At 41.0% G+C, this 15,163-nt stretch overlaps 1 long non-coding RNA gene across 2 annotated transcripts in view; it reads right to left on the reverse strand.

Annotated features, from left to right (window-relative positions):
- The window catches only part of LOC110220718 (uncharacterized), a 140,761-nt gene extending 127,095 nt beyond the window's left edge, over window positions 1-13,666 (reverse strand). For both annotated transcript variants that reach the window (XR_013483049.1, XR_002327952.2), the window contains exon 1: window positions 13,466-13,666. This is a non-coding gene — a long non-coding RNA (uncharacterized LOC110220718). The remainder of the gene's footprint in view (window positions 1-13,465) is intronic.
- Window positions 13,667-15,163: the final 1,497 nt, after the last annotated feature.

Below are 15,163 nucleotides of genomic sequence, written 5' to 3' on the forward strand. Positions count from 1 at the left end.
AGATGTGGAATGTTAGCTCAATCCATCTAACAATAAACATTTGTTAAGTTTCTATGATTTGCAGGCAATGTAAATAAAAAGATAAAAGTGAAACAATCCAAGGAACTTACTTACATTATATTAGAGAATACAATATAAAAAATTATACAGAATAAACGTATCTAAAATTAAGACAAGGTAGATGGGGAGGGAGAACACTAGCAGTTGGGTGGATGCTTTACATAGAAAATGTTGCTTGAATTATCTCTTGAAGGAAGTGAGGGATTCTATGAGGCAGTAAGAAGGAGGGAACATATTACAGGAGCATGGTGATGGCCAGTGCAAGGCATGTAGATGGAAGATCCAGTACCCTGCATGAAGAGCAGAGAGAAAGCCAGTTTGGCTGTCCAATATGATACTGGAAAAGGAATAACTAGAAGGATGACCTGGGGCCAGGTTGTGAAGGGCTTTAAAAACCAAACAAGGAGGGCAGCTATGTGGCGAAGTGGATAAAGCTCCAGCCTTGGAGTCAGGAAGACCTGAGTTCAAATCTGGCCTCAGACACATAACACTTACTAGCTGTATGGCTCTGGGCAAGTCACTTAACCCCAATTGTCTCACCAAAAAGCAAAAAAACCAAAAACAAAAATATAAAAAACACCAAACAAGGGAGTTTATATATACGTGATCCTAGAGGCAATAGGGCCTACTGGAATTTGAGTAGGAAAACAACATGCTCAGTTCTATTCTCAAAAATTTCACTTTGACATTTGTGCAAATGAGGATCCCAGACTTGAGGCTGGGATACCAATTAGGCAGCCATTTCAATAGTCTGGATGAGAGGCGGTAAGGGACAAAAATAAGGTGATATTTAAGTGAGAAGAGAGAAGGGGTGTGATGTAAATAATATTGAAGGAGGAAGAATAGCAAGATTCAGCAACTGGCTGAATGTGTGGGTAAAGAAAGAGTGAGGAGTCAAGAATAATGCTAATATCACGAAGCTGAGAGACTTAAAGAATGTTAGTTCTCTTAACAGAAGCTCAGTAGATGGGAGGGTTTTGAGGAAACAATGAATTCTGTTTTGGACATGTGTGGCTGGTTCAACAAAACTTTAACTGGTGCCTTTTCCCCATAGTGACGGCAGGGGGAATCTATAAGCATTTTTATAAGGCCTTTGATTCCTCACTTAAGAGAATAACCCAAGGCCTCTCTCCTGGTGCTTGAGATAATTGGCATATATTCGACATTAATTGCCCCCTTGTTTTTTTGCTTTTACTCCTAAAAGCAGCCAAGAAGTTCTCCTCCTCTTTTCCAAATAATTTCATAGTTAATTGTGCATTTGTATCTAAATGGCCCCATATCATCTGGCATCGTAGATAATGAAGTCAAGGCAACAAGTTTTTATTAATCTCTTGTTATGTGCCAGGTACTATACTAAGTACTAGGAATAAACATACGAGCAGAAATAAAGACAGTCTGCCCTCAAGAAATTTATATTTGAATGGCAAAAGACAACACAAGAGAAAAGGAAGTTGGAAAGGGGAGAGGGAATAAATATATCTGGTTTAGAGGCATTGTAGAGAAATTCCAGGAGAGTCTAGAGCAGAGCTAGGAGAGGAATGAAGATGTGAGGAGCCTGGGTGTCCTCCTTAATATGGAGATGCTGAGAAAAAACAGCTTATCAGTGACTAGGGCTGTAAGAGTTGAGGGTACTTCCAATATGTGAAGTCCCAGGCTAGAGTTAGCTTCCAATGTTTTGCATGACTACATATGTATAACCTGTATTGAATTGCTTGCCTTCTCATTGAGGGGAATGGGGAGCAGGAAAGGGAGAGAATTTGGAACTCAAAAGTTTTATAAATAAATGTTAAAAATTGTTTTTACATGTAACTGGGGAAAAATAAAATACTAAATTAGAGTTAGCTTCCAGGGGGAAGAGGTTTCTGGGGCATTGTGATAAAGTCCAGGAGGTGCAGCCTGGAGATAATAATAATAATTATGCTAATCGGCACACACACACACACACACACACACACACAGAGTAATTTGAGGTTAACAAAACAATTTACATATATTATATAATTTGATCCTCATCACAACCCTGTGAGGTGCTATTATCATCCATATTTTACAAGTGGAAAACAGTCTGAGGGAGGTTAAATGAGTTGCTTAGCTGGTGTCACAGCTACTAAGCGTATGATGCAGTATTTGAACTCAGGTTTTCCTACCTCCAAGTCCAATCTTCTGTCCACTATATCACCTAGATGTCTAGATAAAGCTGTTCACTTCTCCCTTGTTAACTAATCTTGAGTAAATCAGGAAACATTCCTCTTATCCCTCTCACCTGAAGACTACACTCAGGGATCCCAAAGCATAAATCTATAGGCAGAAGTATCAGATAAAACCTTGCTCCTCACCAATCACCACTGTGAAATCTTTAAAAAAAAAAAAGGTAGGAAGGGGCAGCTAGATGGCACAGTGGATAGATCACTGGCCCTGGAGTCAGGAGAACCTGAGTTCAAATCCAGCCTCAGACATATAACACTCACTAGCTGTGTGACTCTGGGCAAGTCACTTAACCCCAATTGCCTCACCAAAAAAAAAAAAGTGGGAACATCTCTAGTACAAATTATTCTTATACAAAAAGGGAAAAGAGGGGAGCCATCTTTGGAGCTGCCCTATCATCCCAGTCTGGGGACCTGCTGCCCCATCATTAGAATTTGGTCACAGATGAAGAGGCCCACCACATGCCACTTCTATCTCCAGCCAGCCTCTCATTAGAATCGATCCACTTCTCATTATAATATTCATTCTTCTTACTAATTGTTAACCAATCTGAGTTGATTGCCACCCTAAAGAACATATACTCTTCCAAGGGCATATAAGTGTTGAGTGGGTTCCATTAGGTGTCTTTGGCATTTGAGAGTGCCACTGATTCCTTTTATTAATTATCTGCTAGCATGATTAACTACCCAGAAAAATAAGGATGCCCTTTAATATATGGATACTCTTTGGATACGTAAGTCTTGTGCACATATTTCCATTTACCCACTGTGGTGCAGACCCCAGCTACCATATAATCACCTACTTGAGGAGGCCTTTGTCCACAGATGAAGGAATGAAAATGGGTAGGTGAAACTATTCATTTTCTCATTTTTAACCTCCTGGAACTTTAGGAGCCCTAAATAGAAGTACAAGGAATGGCTCTGATATAACATGTTGAGTTGGAAATGTCTCCTGGGCACCCAATTTGAAATTCTAATAGTCCACAGTCAGCCAATCGAGGTTTATTAAGCACCTATTAGGTGCCAGGCACTTGTTAAGCATTGGGGGTACAAAGAAAGGCAGGAGACCCTCCCTGTTCTCAAAGAGCTCAGTCTAATGGGGAAAACAACGTGCAAATAACTACGTACAAACAAGATATATACAGAATAAATTAGAGATGATCTCAGAGAAAAGGAAATAAGGGAAGGGAAGGCCTTTCAGAGGGAAGGACTGAGAAAGGTTTTTGAAGAAGGTGCAACTTTGTTCTTGTTGTCATGGTTGTTCATCCTTAGCTCTCAGAGGGGCCCGATGACATTACAGGGGTGATGTCTTGACTTGCAAGTGAATGGGATTTAAGTGCGGCAGAGCTGTGCAGAGTCATCTGCCTCACTGTCTCCACCAGAGTCATCAGGGTCAGTGACAAGACACAGGTCAAGACGACTGACAATGGTCCCCAGAGGAACCTGATAAGACTTATACGAACTGATGCAGAGTGAAGTGAGCAAAGCCAGAACACAATAATCATGACACTGTAAAGAAAACAACTTTTAAAGAGTTAAGAACTCTGATTCATAACATGATGATTAATCGTGATTCCAGTATCCAGATGATGAAGCATACCACTTACTTCCTTAAAGAAAGTGATGGATTCTAGTTGCAAAATGAAAAATACATTTTTCAGACATGGCTAATGTGAGAATGTGCTTTGTTGGCGGGTGTATATTTCTTAAAAGAGTGTTGTTTTTCTTTCTTGTCAATTATGAGGGAAAGGTGGGAGGAAAAGGATGGCTAGGGATAGGTCCTCCTCCATAAAAAATTGGAAAGAGAAGAAAGATAAGACAGAATCACAAGTAAACAGAAAAACATTGAAAATTGCTGATTTTATTATTTATCCATTTAAAGGCAAGCCCTACATGACAGATACTAATAGTTTCAAAGACAATGCTCATTTTATCAGCTATTTGTTAAGTTCAGAATAAAATAATTTAAAAAAGAACAAGGGAAGGCTTCATGGAGGAGGTGTCATTTCAGCTAGGTCTTGACAAATTTTACCAGGAAGAAATATAGATGGTGGAGACTTAAAGGAAGTTAGAAAAATTAGGAGGTAAAGGTGAAGAGGGAGAGTGGTCCAGGCATGGGGGACAAACAGTGAATATACACAGAGTTGGAAGATGGAGGATTTTGTGTGGGAAACAGCCAGGTCAGAGTGACTGGATCAGAGGACATGGTAGGTAGTGAGGTGTAAACAGATTGTGATGGTAGAAGGGAATCAGCTTAGGAAGGGCTTTGAATGTCAGGGGATTTTTATATTTGATCCTGGAAGTAATAGAGAACCACTGGAGTTTATTGAATGGGGGGGGGTGACATGGTCAGACCTGTATGTAAACAAGAGCAGTTTGTCAGAAGAGGACAAGCTGGAGTAGAGAGAAACTTGAGGCAGGGAGATCAAATCAGCAGGTTATTAGACTTTGATAACTCTGGAGGAGAGAATGAGGCCGATGACTTTGTGACTTTGCACGGCTCTGTTTTGTTTAAATCCAGTTCATGAACAAGTCAAGACATCATCCTCATGATGTCACTGGTCCTCTCCAAAAACAAAGGAGAAGTACCAACAACAACAATTTCAGTTCAGGCTTGAGGTGATGACAGCCTACAACAGGGTGGTAGTAATGTCAGAAGTAAGCAAGGAGAATATACAAGAGATGTCACGAAAGTAGAAACAGTCATCCTTGGCAACAGATTGGATTTGCGTCAGGGAGGGATGAGAGAATGAGAAGAAACTGAGAATGACACCTACACCCAGCCTAGGCAGCTGGGAGGATGACAGTGCCCTCGATGGTAATTGAGAAGTTTCAGAAGGGGGGAGGATTTAGGAGGAAAGATAATGAGTTGAGTTTATGTTGTCTGTGGAACATTGAATTCAAGATATCCAACAGGGAATTGAAGACCGGAGAGAGGCTAGAGTTGGACAAGTATCATCAGCATGGAGATAGATCATAATTGAGACCATGAGAGTTGATGAGATCACCAAGTGAAATAGTAAAGCTGAAGTAGAGAAGAGGTCCCAGGTCGGAGCTTTGAAGGACACCTGGTGTTAGCAGGAGCAACCTGGATGAAGATCCAGCAAAGGAGCATGGGAAGAAACGGTCATTCAGGTAGGAGGAGAACCAAGAGAGAACAGTGTCAGGAAAACCTGGAAAGAAGAGAGTATCAAGAAATGAAAAACGAAAGACAGTCGTCAAAGACTGCAGAGAGATCAGGAAGGATGAGTATTAAGAAAAAGCCATCAGATTTGGCAATGAAGAGGTTATTGGTAATGTTGGGAAGAGTAGTTTCAGTAGAATGATGAGGCCAGGTCAGAAGTCAAACTGCAGAGAGTTAAGAAGAAAATGAGAGGAAAGAAGACAGCTTTCTCAAGGAGTTTTAGCCACAAAATGGAAGGGAAATATATGGAGAAAGAACTCTTGGTTTCACTCAGTGTGTGATCAGGCATCTTGGGGCTCCAACCCTGACCTCTCCTAAATGCCAATTCTGTATTTCCAATTGTTCACTGGACATTTCTCCCTTTGTGGCTACCTAGTAATCCAAACTCAGCATGTCTGAAAATAAATTTATCATGTTTGATGCCTAATTGTCATGGTCTAGACAGAGGAAATAACATTCACTTTGAAGCCCCGAAACCAGGGTTCAAATTCTGGCCCTGCTACTTACTATTGAATGACCTTGGGCACTTTACCTTTGTAGATTTCTTCATTTGTAATATCAGGGGGTTGTATTAAATGATCTCTAAGTCCTTTCTTGCTCAAAATCATATGATCCATCCACATCTGAGTTCTTTCTCACTTTCTTCCCTACTGTCATCCTATAACCCTAACTCCCAAACTTGGAATTGGTTTTTACTCCTCTCTCTCCTTTAGGTCTCTCTGTGCAATCAATTGCCAATCCTGATCATTTTTCTTTCATTACTTTTTTGTATCTGCCTCCTCCTTTCCATTCCAACTACTACCACCCTTGCTTAGGCTTAATGCCCGATGACTATACTGCAATATTACAATAGTTTCCTCTCAACCTTGCTCATTTTGGAAGGATGATCTCCTTCCTTCAGGTTCTACCCTCAACCAATCATCCCAATATACAGTGATCACATTTATATTCCTAAAACGGCTTTGACTATATTACTTCACTGCTCAAAAGTCATTACTGGCTTCACGCAGCCTCCTGAATAGTGTAAATTCCTTAACCTGGCATTGAAATGAGAGAAATGAATATTTCTCTCATATTTAATAATTAATTATTGTATTAGGACCAAGATTTTCCCTTTTTCTACTTCCTCATCCAGAAACCAATCACTGTGGGAAATCTCAGAGATTTACACAGGCCAAGATCTAATCAGACAGTAAAAGAAATTCTAAGTATGAGCTAATGGGTATATTCCTGCTCATTGTGTTTCCTCAGACAGGCCTGGTGAAAGGTAGATTCTCCCTATTACCAAGACAGACGATGTGGAAATTGATGTCTCTTTGACCAAGATTTGAATGACCTAAATCACATACCCCAATACCTTCATTTTAATATAGCCCACACTTGTCTTTGTGTTAACCAGTCAGAGTTGATTGGCACCCCTCAGGAACACCTCCTCTTCAAAGAGCAAAAAACTGTGACTCCACCGCCATTAGGAGTCTTTGGTAGAAGAGAGAGAGAGATGGCCAAATGACTCTCCTTTTATTAATAAGCTGCCGGCCTTACTAATAAAATTATTAATTACCTAGAAATGGTCTCTTGAACTTTTTAATTGTCACAGAAACCATTCTACAACTATTCCCTACCTGTATTCCTAGATTAATCTCCCACTGTTTCCCTATATTAACACTCTGCTCCAACCAAACTCATCATCACCATATTCACTTCATGCTTTTCAAAGCTTCCACAGCTTTGCCTAATCTTCTTCTCCTACTAGTGGGAAGGAAGGTCTTCCCTCCCATTTCTAGTCATTCATATTCTATCTTTCCTTCAAGGCCCAAACACAAAAATAACTTTCTTTGTGAAATCTATCTCGACCATCTGTGGTGGAAATTCTTTTTCCATGCTCTAATTACAATGATACATACTATATACACTGTTTCATATATATTTTTTTCTCTGTCTATGTCATCTTCTTGGCCCTATTCTAAGCGACTGGTGGTAGAGTCAAAATGGTTCCCAAAGGAGACATCATGGGATACAGTGAAAAAAAAGATCAGTGCTTTCAAAGGCAGAGAACCAGGGTTTGAATCCACTTGCTATTACTGAGAGCTGGGTGAATCTGGGCAAATCACTTAATCTCCCTGGACCTCGGCTTCCATATCTGAGAAAATGAAAGTTTTGGACTACAAGGTTTGAAATCCTTGCCAGTTAATTATATCCTCTATAGCACCTATGATAGTATCTTGCACACAGTAAGTCTTCATTAAAATTTTGGGAATGAATGAATGAAAGAATGAAGGAATCAGCATGTTTTCCTCAACCCCCTAGCCAAACCTCTTTTCCTTTAGGAAAAATGAGCACCAAAAATAATAACATGTTACAAAGCATAAAGGAAACTCTTCACATGTCCCAATGTGGAAGAACAAGTATTTCCTTGTACCCAGAGAATAACAAGGCTCATTACCCTTTATCCCCTTGATGAAAGAGTGTGACAATTCTTTTGAATAAGATTGAATCTGAGACTTAATAGAGTGTTCACCTGACAGGTGAGCTGAGCTTTACTATGTCCTGGCTGCTTAAGATCTCCAAAAGCTAAGGATGTTCTGTGCTGCTTTTATTGGGCATTCATCCTTATATTGTTAATTACCCTGAGGACTCAAATTTAAAAAAACATCATTCATAAAATAATAACTGAACACCCACTATGTGCCAGGGGCTGCACTAGGTACTGAGAATACAGACAAAAATGAACTTGTTCCTGCCCTGAGAGTTTAATAATAGGTGGCGTGCATGTAGAACTTTAAGGATTGTAAAGTGCTTTACAAATCTCTCATTTGATCCACACAACAACCCTGAGAGGTAAACACTATTACCCATGATCAAGTTTACAGATGAAGAAACTGAGGCAGACAGAGGTTAAATTACTCGCCCAGGATTACCCAGCTAGTAAGGTGATTGGAACTCGTGTTCCTGACTCCAGGTCCAGTGCTCCATCCACTGCAACAGCTTGTGGTTGTTGTTCAGTTGTGTCTGACTATTCGCGATCCGTGAACCACAGCATGCTAATGCTGTCTATGGAGTTTTCTTCGCAAAGGTACTAGAATAGTTTGCCATTTCTTCTTCTAGAGGATTAATACAAATAGAGGTTAAGTGACAAGCCCAGGGTCACACAGCTAGTCACAATGCACCATCTAGTTACCACTAAACAGCATATATGCATACAAGTAAATACAAAGTATATAGTCAACACAAGGTAATTTTTGAGGTAGGGGCAGCACTATCAGTTGGGGAATAGAAATCATTAAAGTCTATGTCCATGATGATGGGTACTTAAGCATCTTTTAAAATAGTCGTTTGTCAATAAGAATGAGAAGAGAAACAGTTGAACATGAGGGCCCTTTCATCTGTAAACCTTCCTTTAAACCAGGACTTCTTAAACTTTTTCCACTCCCAACCTTTTTTGGAGTTTTGGCAAGCATTAGTTGGCTTTGCGTGACCCGAAGGCATTGCACAGCGCAACATGCACATGCTTTGTGTTCAGAACCAAGGTTGCAGTGAAGTTGTGAGATGTAACACAGGCAAGCACTGCCAGAAACACCTCGGATTCATTATAGGTTTGATTTGGAATTAATTTTTGGATCCTTGCGCATTCAGAAACCATTTACTGTTGCCAAAATTTTTGCAACCCCATATGGGTCGTGACCCAAAGTTTTAGAAGCACTGAAAACTATTTCAAAATTAGAGAGGCAGGATGTGTGGTGAAAAGGGCCTTGGCATATGACCATGAGCAAGTTTATCCACCTATAAAACACTTGTACTGTCAAGCTCAGGGATTTATTGGAATAAGAGAACCTATATCAGCTTCTAGAAACCATAATTTCAAAACTGTCCTGTTTTTCTGTACTTCCTTCTGAACTGAAAGCTCTATGTAAAAGTCAAGATTATTATAAAGTAAATTAGTCAACAAGTGTTTATTAAGCACTTACTATGTGCCAGGAACACTGTAATAATCACTGGGCATACAGTGAAAGAAAAATAGTTCCTGCCCCCAAAGTTGCTCACAGACAAAATGGGAAGGAGTGGGGGGAGGCACGCAAACTACTATGTAAGTCTCTCTCTGTCTCCGTCTATCTCTCTGTCTCTCTGTCTATCTCTATCTCTCTCTGTCTGTCTCTGTGTCTCTGTGTCTCTGTCTCTCTGTGTCTCTCATTCTGTCTCAAAGAGACAGAGACAGGGAGACAAAGAGAAACACAGAGAGAGCAAACTGGAAGTGATCTCATATGGAAAACACCCAAAAGTTTTAAAATCCTGAACCATTTCTGCGTTTGGCTGGAAGTCTCCACAACCCTATGGCCATTTATGTTATCCTTATAGCACAAATACAGTCAACCCCAAAGATAACCATCAGTGACTTAAGGGCATGATCTTTAGATTATGCCTTACCTGGTTTTAAGACTACTCCAGGCTATCAAGTCTATTTAAATTCATAGCCAGTGTTCTCTCTCTGTCTCTATCTCTGCCTCTGTCGGTCTGTCTGTATTTGTGTTGTGTGTGTGTGTGTGTGTGTGTGTGTGTGTGTGTGTGTGTGTGTGTGTGTGTGTGTCTGCCTGTCTCTCCGTTAGTTACTTATAGGAATACTCTTCCCTTGTGACTCATCTGTTCTAACACACACACCTCAGGGCTGAATACAGGTGAATAGGTGAGTTAGTCATCACATAGACAAAAGAAGAGGGAGAATGAGTGGTTCCTCTGGGTCCGGGGTTTTAGGGGAATCCTGTCTTAGGTCGTTTCCAGCCCTAAGATTCTCATTCTGTAATCCTCTGAGTCTAAGGTGAAAACAAACTCAAAAATCTCCTCTCATCTGCTTCAAGTGAGGCTATTTTAAGCATAAAATGCTCATCATCTCCTTCCCCTCCCCAATTTTCATTTGCAAATCTTTCTAAGCCTTTCAAACTTTTTCTGCAAGAAATTTATTGGCCAGAAGGCCCCCAAAGAAGCTCGAACCTTCAGGGGTTTTACAGCCTGACTAGAAGCAGCAGGTCCTGGGGATTTACAGATTAACATAAGCAGGCAGGCAATTTCCCAAGCCTCAGCATCAGGGGTCTTTTTGAAATTAAATCAGTGTAAGGCCTTTATCTGGGTTGGATCTCTGAATCTTTGGGGAATCTTCTCCCCCCAAGGTGAAAACACCCTGGCACTCAGACAGGAACACCCAGAGGGGTTAAATCTGGGGAGTACAGAGCTGTGTAGGTGTTTCGCCGAGGCAAAGAAAGTGATGATTGCAAAAAGCAGCAAAACCCTGGGAGGCCTGGCAAGTGTGGGAGGTGGGGTTACAGCTCATACCATGCTAGAAGGTCTCCCACTTAGAGAATGCTTTCTGCACAGTAGCCCCGGAGGACGGCCCTAAAAGTGTATTTATCTCTGTTTTTCAGAGAAGCAAAGTGACTTGGCCCCACTTTCACCAGGCTAGCAAGCAGCTAAGCTGGTACCTGACTCAAACCCAAAGTTTCTCAAGCCCTAAGTTCTTTCTACCACACGGCTTCTGTTGCCAAATGAAAAGCTCTTCTTCCTTTGATAAAATGACAAGTTTTCAAGAAATACAATGAACATTTTTACACTGGTACATTTCATAGGATCATAAATTTAGAGTCCGCAGGGAACCTCTGGGCTCTAGGTCCAATTCCCTCTTTTTGTTGTTGTTGTTGAGTTTTTTTTCAGCCTTGTTTGACTCTTTGTGACCCCATTTGGGGTTTTCTTGGCAAAGAAACTGAAGCAGTTTGCCATTTCCTACTCCAGCTCATTTTACAGATGAGGAAACTGAGGCAAACAGGGTAAAGTGACCTGCCCAGGGTCACCCAGCTGGTAATGTGTCTGAGGTCAGATCTGAACTCAGGAAGATGAGTCTCCCTGACTCCAGGCACTGTGCCCTGTCCACTGGACCACCCAGCTGCCTCATAACTAGATTATCTCTCATTTTATACGTGAAGAAACTGACACACAAGTAGGTTAAATCACTCTCCCAAGGTCACATTGATAGTGTTTGAGCAGAGCAGGAATTTGAGCTCAGGTTTCTCTGACTCCAAATCCAGCAGTGTATCACTACTGCCTTCAGTGGGGGACACAGCCATAGAGGCCCTGGGCTGCACTTGGACCTCGGTTGAGGCCTGCACATCCATACTGCCTCTGTTAATAACCACATGCACATAGGAGCTGTCTCACTAGATAGAGATATGAAGGGATAGAGGGAGGGAAAGAAAAGGAATTTGAAGCCATTAGGAGAGAAGATGCTGAAGAATATGAAGATGTTTAGGCTTATTTAGAGCTGGAGAGAAGTCTAGAAGCCACATCATCTGCCTAGCCTCAAAGGTAGAAATCTGCATGGTAAGAAATCACATACGCTACGGAGAACTCATACCTACTCAGTCACTGGCAATCTGAATCATGGGGTCGGTGCAGGTCCAGGCATGAAGTGTGCCTGACAGGCTGACTTGCAGCGAAGGGTTGCTTGATGTCCTCATGAAAAGGAATGAGAGCTTTCCTGACTTTAGTGATAGTATTCTTTCTCTTCCTTCCTTTCTTTCTTCTCTTTCTTTCTTCCTTCTTCCTTCCCCCCTCCTTTCCTTCTTACCTTCCCCTTCCTTTCTCTCTCTATTTCTTTCATATTTCTCTCTATCTTTTTTTCTTCCTTTCTTTCTTTTGTCTTCCTTCTTTCTTTCCTTCTTTTCTTCCTTATTTCTTTATGTCAGATTAAACAAAATCTGTTCTACAGCCAATGTCTTAGTAGCCTTAGTACTTTCAAGTGGACCTGACTGAAAGTCCCTAGGAGAGATGATAGCCAACTTCTGCTACAATTAGAGAAAATCTTGGTTGGGGGCAGGGAGAGGGTTAACAAAATAAATCATAAAGATTATTTTTAGAGAGGCCCCCAAAATAAATTTAGTCTCTTTTGTCAGCCATCCTAGGAGGTTCAAGTTTGCAGGACTAAGTTTTCACATTTCCAGATTGTTTTCCTGGTGAAATGCTTGCAATGAAAAATTAACACCGGAGATCACTTATTCAATCCACGCCAACAGAAACCTTGAGTGCCTCTGCTTTGGCACTCAATGCACCATTTTTTGGCAGGGTCCTTAAATTGTTTTATGTGTGCATATGTAAGATTGTGAGCATCTTTAAGGTAGAGACTGGGGGGTTTACACTTCTCTGTCTCCCTTATCACTGAATCCTAACCCAGTGCCAGTAAAAAGTAGCTTCTCAATCACTGAATTAATTATTCTCTATGGTTTCTATTTTTCCAAGCTCAGGGTTATCTAGAGATTCTCAATCCACAGCTGATGCTTCTGCATTTTTGCCCTTTTAATTCATTTGCTAATGAATTAATATCTATTTTTGCATAAGAAAGTTTTATTTCCCCCAATTTCATGGTGGCTCCCCTAGGCTGTTCCCCAGTACATCTGGGGAGGGCAGAAGGAACACAAAGCACAGAAACAGCATTGATAGGGATTATGGGTGTATATCAGAAAGAGGAAATATGGCCTGCTACACTGAAAGTCAGCCTTGGAGTCTGGACAAACTTGGATTCGAGGCATCCCCTTCTCCCCAGCTTTCCTCCACACCTGCTGGCTCTGTGAGCCTGAGCAAGTCAATTAAACTCCCAGTGTTCTAGGCAACTCTCTTAAGACTATGAGTTTCAGAGAAGATGCTTCCCATCGTTGGTAGAGAGACTTTCCTCACCCAGAATTTCTCCCAACCCAATGAAATCATAGATCCATCCCTATCCTTCTATCTTTTATTCATCATAGTAAGGCTACTCCCTGGTCTCCCTCCTTAATCCCAGAGTAAAGTAGTGGGGAAAGACAGAAGGACAGAGCATATTAGACTTATTATTTATAGCCTTACAGCAGTCCAGCAAGAGCATTATTTTTCCTTCATTGAATCTCATCCTTTACCTAACAGAATATGAGTTGGGAAGGCCCAGGGAGGGAAGCCCTGGGGGAGACTGAGGAATGAAGCAATGGGGAGCTGGAGAGCAGTGACTCACCCATATTGGAAAGCTGCATGAATCTGCTCCTGCCTTGCCTCACCCAGTCGGCGTAAACTACACAGCGTGCAGAGGGGAAATCAGTTATTCCTTCACCATCAAGGTGTTTAGGGCACAGCACCACTGCAATCTGGAAAATCCACCTAAAAATGTTTGGCCCTCCCTTCTTCAGAGAAGTCTGAATTTTTTTCTCTTATGGGATGTTTGTAGTGCTATATGTATCTTTTATGCATTTCTGAGTTTCTAAACTTTTTCTGACTCATCTGCTGGCTTTTACATTTTGTCTGTGGCTTCTACAAAACTCCCCCAAAATTCCCATTTAATTTCTTATGCCAACCCATGATATATTGAAACTGCAATGAAAAAAGTCGTTATGTGGAAGGGATAACTGTACCAGCAAAAGACAGTAAAGTGCAAAGGACTCACTGGAAACAATATTTTGCTTTTTTAAGTGGGAAGACCCCTGGTGTGGTTAAATGAAAACCTTGTTGGGATAATAATAATAGTGATAATAACAAGCATTTTTATAGCATTTTAAGGTGCTATAAAAAGGACTGTACATGTTATTTCATTTTGTGACCTCACAACAGCTTTGGCAGGTAGGTACTATTATCATCTCCATTTGAAAAGATTACTTTGTCCCCATTGATGAAGAAATGGAGATGAGAAGAGCTTATGTAACTTGTCCAGAGTCATTACATAGCTTATAAGAGTCTGAGGCAGGATTTGAACTCAGGTCTGTCCTAACTCCAAGTGTCCCTACTCACACCCTCCATAGCTCCCCATTCTCCTCAAAATCTCATCTGAGAACTTTGCCTCCTATATTTTACTGAAAAAAACAAACTGAGGCAACTTGCTGAGAGCTCTCTCTTTTTCCCTCCTCCTCACTTCATATCTCCCAGAAGCCTTCTGCCACCGTTTCTGCCTCCACTCCTGCCTTACTTATCCTCATGTACCCTGGAGTCCAGTGATACTTGCTTCCCCGCTGTTCCTTGAACAAGGCATTTGAACTCCCAATTCAGGGCATTTTTATTGGTTTTCCCACATGCCTGAAACATTCTCCTTCATCATCTCCACCTGCTGATTTCCTTGGATTCCTTCAAGTCCCAGCTAAAATCCCACTTACTACAAGAAGCCTTCCATAGCCTCCTAGATAGATAGATTCCATCTATCAGTATCTCAAATGTGTGTTGTGCATATCTTGCTTGTACATAGTTGTCTACAAGTTGTCTCCCCCATTAGACTATGAGTTCCTTGAGAGCAGGGACTGTCTTTTGCCTTTCTTTGTATACCACTGCCTGGCTCAGTGCCTAGCACATAGTAGGTGTTTAATCAATATTTATCGACTGATTCTGAGTCCATCCTTCTATTCACTGTACCACCTAGTTGCCTTATTTTTATTCTTCCTTCTATTATTCAAGCCATCACTGTTCTAATAAGGAAAACAACTAAATAAATAACTCTAAGTGGGGCAAACTCAGAAGCTCTTTTTTTTCTCCCATGTCTCCAACTAATTTGTTTTTTCCACTTCATAGTATTTTATTTTTCCAATTACATGTGAAGATAGTTTCCAATGTTCACTTTTATAAGATTTTGAGTTTCAAATTTTTTTCTTCCTCCCTTCCCAGACCCCTCCCCAAGAGGGCATGCAATCTGATATACGCAACATATGTGCAATATTAAACATATTTCCATGAG

Source organism: Phascolarctos cinereus, unplaced genomic scaffold (assembly GCF_003287225.1).
Source record: "Phascolarctos cinereus isolate Bilbo 61053 unplaced genomic scaffold, phaCin_HiC Scaffold_726;HRSCAF=1367, whole genome shotgun sequence".
Lineage (NCBI taxonomy): Eukaryota > Metazoa > Chordata > Mammalia > Diprotodontia > Phascolarctidae > Phascolarctos > Phascolarctos cinereus.